Raw genomic sequence first — 6,525 nt, 5'->3', positions numbered from 1 at the left:
CAATAAAGACATTTGACAGCTTGCTTTAGCAAGTATGCCTGAACAGGGACTTGAACCCTGATGCTCTACCGACTGAACTATCCAGGCTCTGAAAAATGCTCTTCTTAGCTCCTCTAAGCGTCTTAACATAAAATATGGAGGTAAAGAAACAAAGCTTTGGTGGAAAATCAAAAATGTGCTCAAAATCTGCTAAACAGACATAGAAGGGTTGTTTCTGCAATAAGCAAAGATGTTCTCAAGCTGCTTTTATACCCTTGGTTTTGCACAGTAGAACACGGCACTGAAGATGCAGAGACTCAGTGGAAAATCAAAGATGTGCTCAATAAAGACATTTGACAGCTTGCTTTAGCAAGTACGCCTGAACAGGGACTTGAACCCTGGATCCTCAGATTAAAAGTCTGATGCTCTACCGACTGAGCTATCCAGGCTCTGAAAAATGCTCTTCTTAGCTCCTCTAAGCGTCTTAACATAAAATATGGAGGTAAAGAAACAAAGCTTTGGTGGAAAATCAAAAATGTGCTCAAAATCTGCTAAACAGACATAGAAGGGTTGTTTCTGCAATAAGCAAAGATGTTCTCAAGCTGCTTCTATATCCTTGGTTTTGCACAGTAGAACACGGCACTGAAGATGCAGAGACTCAGTGGAAAATCAAAGATGTGCTCAATAAAGACATTTGACAGCTTGCTTTAGCAAGTACGCCTGAACAGGGACTTGAACCCTGGACCCTCAGATTAAAAGTCTGATGCTCTACCGACTGAGCTATCCAGGCTCTGAAAAATGCTCTTCTTAGCTCCTCTAAGCGTCTTAACATAAAATATGGAGGTAAAGAAACAAAGCTTTGGTGGAAAATCAAAAATGTGCTCAAAATCTGCTAAACAGACATAGAAGGGTTGTTTCTGCAATAAGCAAAGATGTTCTCAAGCTGCTTTTATACCCTTGGTTTTGCACAGTAGAACACGGCACTGAAGATGCAGAGACTCAGTGGAAAATCAAAGATGTGCTCAATAAAGACATTTGACAGCTTGCTTTAGCAAGTACGCCTGAACAGGGACTTGAACCCTGATGCTCTACCGACTGAACTATCCAGGCTCTGAAAAATGCTCTTCTTAGCTCCTCTAAGCGTCTTAACATAAAATATGGAGGTAAAGAAACAAAGCTTTGGTGGAAAATCAAAAATGTGCTCAAAATCTGCTAAACAGACATAGAAGGGTTGTTTCTGCAATAAGCAAAGATGTTCTCAAGCTGCTTCTATATCCTTGGTTTTGCACAGTAGAACACGGCACTGAAGATGCAGAGACTCAGTGGAAAATCAAAGATGTGCTCAATAAAGACATTTGACAGCTTGCTTTAGCAAGTACGCCTGAACAGGGACTTGAACCCTGGACCCTCAGATTAAAAGTCTGATGCTCTACCGACTGAGCTATCCAGGCTCTGAAAAATGCTCTTCTTAGCTCCTCTAAGCGTCTTAACATAAAATATGGAGGTAAAGAAACAAAGCTTTGGTGGAAAATCAAAAATGTGCTCAAAATCTGCTAAACAGACATAGAAGGGTTGTTTCTGCAATAAGCAAAGATGTTCTCAAGCTGCTTTTATACCCTTGGTTTTGCACAGTAGAACACGGCACTGAAGATGCAGAGACTCAGTGGAAAATCAAAGATGTGCTCAATAAAGACATTTGACAGCTTGCTTTAGCAAGTATGCCTGAACAGGGACTTGAACCCTGATGCTCTACCGACTGAACTATCCAGGCTCTGAAAAATGCTCTTCTTAGCTCCTCTAAGCGTCTTAACATAAAATATGGAGGTAAAGAAACAAAGCTTTGGTGGAAAATCAAAAATGTGCTCAAAATCTGCTAAACAGACATAGAAGGGTTGTTTCTGCAATAAGCAAAGATGTTCTCAAGCTGCTTTTATACCCTTGGTTTTGCACAGTAGAACACGGCACTGAAGATGCAGAGACTCAGTGGAAAATCAAAGATGTGCTCAATAAAGACATTTGACAGCTTGCTTTAGCAAGTACGCCTGAACAGGGACTTGAACCCTGGATCCTCAGATTAAAAGTCTGATGCTCTACCGACTGAGCTATCCAGGCTCTGAAAAATGCTCTTCTTAGCTCCTCTAAGCGTCTTAACATAAAATATGGAGGTAAAGAAACAAAGCTTTGGTGGAAAATCAAAAATGTGCTCAAAATCTGCTAAACAGACATAGAAGGGTTGTTTCTGCAATAAGCAAAGATGTTCTCAAGCTGCTTCTATATCCTTGGTTTTGCACAGTAGAACACGGCACTGAAGATGCAGAGACTCAGTGGAAAATCAAAGATGTGCTCAATAAAGACATTTGACAGCTTGCTTTAGCAAGTACGCCTGAACAGGGACTTGAACCCTGGACCCTCAGATTAAAAGTCTGATGCTCTACCGACTGAGCTATCCAGGCTCTGAAAAATGCTCTTCTTAGCTCCTCTAAGCGTCTTAACATAAAATATGGAGGTAAAGAAACAAAGCTTTGGTGGAAAATCAAAAATGTGCTCAAAATCTGCTAAACAGACATAGAAGGGTTGTTTCTACAATAAGCAAAGATGTTCTCAAGCTGCTTTTATACCCTTGGTTTTGCACAGTAGAACACGGCACTGAAGATGCAGAGACTCAGTGGAAAATCAAAGATGTGCTCAATAAAGACATTTGACAGCTTGCTTTAGCAAGTACGCCTGAACAGGGACTTGAACCCTGATGCTCTACCGACTGAACTATCCAGGCTCTGAAAAATGCTCTTCTTAGCTCCTCTAAGCGTCTTAACATAAAATATGGAGGTAAAGAAACAAAGCTTTGGTGGAAAATCAAAAATGTGCTCAAAATCTGCTAAACAGACATAGAAGGGTTGTTTCTGCAATAAGCAAAGATGTTCTCAAGCTGCTTTTATACCCTTGGTTTTGCACAGTAGAACACGGCACTGAAGATGCAGAGACTCAGTGGAAAATCAAAGATGTGCTCAATAAAGACATTTGACAGCTTGCTTTAGCAAGTACGCCTGAACAGGGACTTGAACCCTGGATCCTCAGATTAAAAGTCTGATGCTCTACCGACTGAGCTATCCAGGCTCTGAAAAATGCTCTTCTTAGCTCCTCTAAGCGTCTTAACATAAAATATGGAGGTAAAGAAACAAAGCTTTGGTGGAAAATCAAAAATGTGCTCAAAATCTGCTAAACAGACATAGAAGGGTTGTTTCTGCAATAAGCAAAGATGTTCTCAAGCTGCTTCTATACCCTTGGTTTTGCACAGTAGAACACGGCACTGAAGATGCAGAGACTCAGTGGAAAATCAAAGATGTGCTCAATAAAGACATTTGACAGCTTGCTTTAGCAAGCACGCCTGAACAGGAACTTGAACCCTGGATCCTCAGATTAAAAGTCTGATGCTCTACCGACTGAGCTATCCAGGCTCTGAAAAATGCTCTTCTTAGCTCCTCTAAGTGTCTTAATATAAAATATGGAGGTAAAGAAACAAAGCTTTGGTGGAAAATCAAAAATGTGCTCAAAATCTGCTAAACAGACATAGAAGGGTTGTTTCTGCAATAAGCAAAGATGTTCTCAAGCTGCTTCTATATCCTTGGTTTTGCACAGTAGAACACGGCACTGAAGATGCAGAGACTCAGTGGAAAATCAAAGATGTGCTCAATAAAGACATTTGACAGCTTGCTTTAGCAAGTACGCCTGAACAGGGACTTGAACCCTGGACCCTCAGATTAAAAGTCTGATGCTCTACCGACTGAGCTATCCAGGCTCTGAAAAATGCTCTTCTTAGCTCCTCTAAGCGTCTTAACATAAAATATGGAGGTAAAGAAACAAAGCTTTGGTGGAAAATCAAAAATGTGCTCAAAATCTGCTAAACAGACATAGAAGGGTTGTTTCTGCAATAAGCAAAGATGTTCTCAAGCTGCTTTTATACCCTTGGTTTTGCACAGTAGAACACGGCACTGAAGATGCAGAGACTCAGTGGAAAATCAAAGATGTGCTCAATAAAGACATTTGACAGCTTGCTTTAGCAAGTACGCTTGAACAGGGACTTGAACCCTGGACCCTCAGATTAAAAGTCTGATGCTCTACCGACTGAACTATCCAGGCTCTGAAAAATGCTCTTCTTAGCTCCTCTAAGCGTCTTAACATAAAATATGGAGGTAAAGAAACAAAGCTTTGGTGGAAAATCAAAAATGTGCTCAAAATCTGCTAAACAGACATAGAAGGGTTGTTTCTGCAATAAGCAAAGATGTTCTCATGCTGCTTCTATACCCTTGGTTTTGCACAGTAGAACACGGCACTGAAGATGCAGAGACTCAGTGGAAAATCAAAGATGTGCTCAATAAAGACATTTGACAGCTTGCTTTAGCAAGTACGCCTGAACAGGGACTTGAACCCTGGACCCTCAGATTAAAAGTCTGATGCTCTACCGACTGAGCTATCCAGGCTCTGAAAAATGCTCTTCTTAGCTCCTCTAAGCGTCTTAACATAAAATATGGAGGTAAAGAAACAAAGCTTTGGTGGAAAATCAACAATGTGCCCAAAATTTGCTAAACAGACATAGAAGGGTTGTTTCTGCAAAAAACAAAGATTTTCTCAAGCTGCTTCTATACCCTCAGTTTTGCACAGTAGAACACGACAATAAAGAAGCAAAGACTCAGTGGAAAATCAAAGATGTGCTCAATTAAGACATTTGACAGCTTGCTTTAGCAAGTACGCCTGAACAGGGACTTGAACCCTGATGCTCTACCGACTGAACTATCCAGGCTCTGAAAAATGCTCTTCTTAGCCCCTCTAAGCGTCTTAACATAAAATATGGAGGTAAAGAAACAAAGCTTTGGTGGAAAATCAAAAATGTGCTCAAAATCTGCTAAACAGACATAGAAGGGTTGTTTCTGCAATAAGCAAAGATGTTCTCAAGCTGCTTCTATATCCTTGGTTTTGCACAGTAGAACACGGCACTGAAGATGCAGAGACTCAGTGGAAAATCAAAGATGTGCTCAATAAAGACATTTGACAGCTTGCTTTAGCAAGTACGCCTGAACAGGGACTTGAACCCTGGACCCTCAGATTAAAAGTCTGATGCTCTACCGACTGAGCTATCCAGGCTCTGAAAAATGCTCTTCTTAGCTCCTCTAAGCGTCTTAACATAAAATATGGAGGTAAAGAAACAAAGCTTTGGTGGAAAATCAAAAATGTGCTCAAAATCTGCTAAACAGACATAGAAGGGTTGTTTCTGCAATAAGCAAAGATGTTCTCAAGCTGCTTTTATACCCTTGGTTTTGCACAGTAGAACACGGCACTGAAGATGCAGAGACTCAGTGGAAAATCAAAGATGTGCTCAACAAAGTCATTTGACAGCTTGCTTTAGCAAGTACGCTTGAACAGGGACTTGAACCCTGGACCCTCAGATTAAAAGTCTGATGCTCTACCGACTGAACTATCCAGGCTCTGAAAAATGCTCTTCTTAGCTCCTCTAAGCGTCTTAACATAAAATATGGAGGTAAAGAAACAAAGCTTTGGTGGAAAATCAAAAATGTGCTCAAAATCTGCTAAACAGACATAGAAGGGTTGTTTCTGCAATAAGCAAAGATGTTCTCATGCTGCTTCTATACCCTTGGTTTTGCACAGTAGAACACGGCACTGAAGATGCAGAGACTCAGTGGAAAACCAAAGATGTGCTCAATAAAGACATTTGACAGCTTGCTTTAGCAAGTACGCCTGAACAGGGACTTGAACCCTGGACCCTCAGATTAAAAGTCTGATGCTCTACCGACTGAGCTATCCAGGCTCTGAAAAATGCTCTTCTTAGCTCCTCTAAGCGTCTTAACATAAAATATGGAGGTAAAGAAACAAAGCTTTGGTGGAAAATCAACAATGTGCCCAAAATTTGCTAAACAGACATAGAAGGGTTGTTTCTGCAAAAAACAAAGATTTTCTCAAGCTGCTTCTATACCCTCAGTTTTGCACAGTAGAACACGACAATAAAGAAGCAAAGACTCAGTGGAAAATCAAAGATGTGCTCAATTAAGACATTTGACAGCTTGCTTTAGCAAGTACGCCTGAACAGGGACTTGAACCCTGATGCTCTACCGACTGAACTATCCAGGCTCTGAAAAATGCTCTTCTTAGCTCCTCTAAGCGTCTTAACATAAAATATGGAGGTAAAGAAACAAAGCTTTGGTGGAAAATCAAAAATGTGCTCAAAATCTGCTAAACAGACATAGAAGGGTTGTTTCTGCTCAATAAAGACATTTGACAGCTTGCTTTAGCAAGGACGCCTGAACAGGGACTTGAACCCTGGACCCTCAGATTAAAAGTCTGATGCTCTACCGACTGAGCTATCCAGGCTCTGAAAAATGCTCTTCTTAGCTCCTCTAAGCGTCTTAACATAAAATATGGAGGTAAAGAAACAAAGCTTTGGTGGAAAATCAAAAATGTGCTCAAAATCTGCTAAACAGACATAGAAGGGTTGTTTCTGCAATAAGCAAAGATGTTCTCAAGCTGCTTTTATAC

This window comes from Eleutherodactylus coqui, chromosome 7 (assembly GCF_035609145.1).
Source record: "Eleutherodactylus coqui strain aEleCoq1 chromosome 7, aEleCoq1.hap1, whole genome shotgun sequence".
NCBI lineage: Eukaryota > Metazoa > Chordata > Amphibia > Anura > Eleutherodactylidae > Eleutherodactylus > Eleutherodactylus coqui.
The sequence above is the reverse complement of the archived record's forward strand: the minus strand, read 5'-3'. Positions refer to the sequence as shown.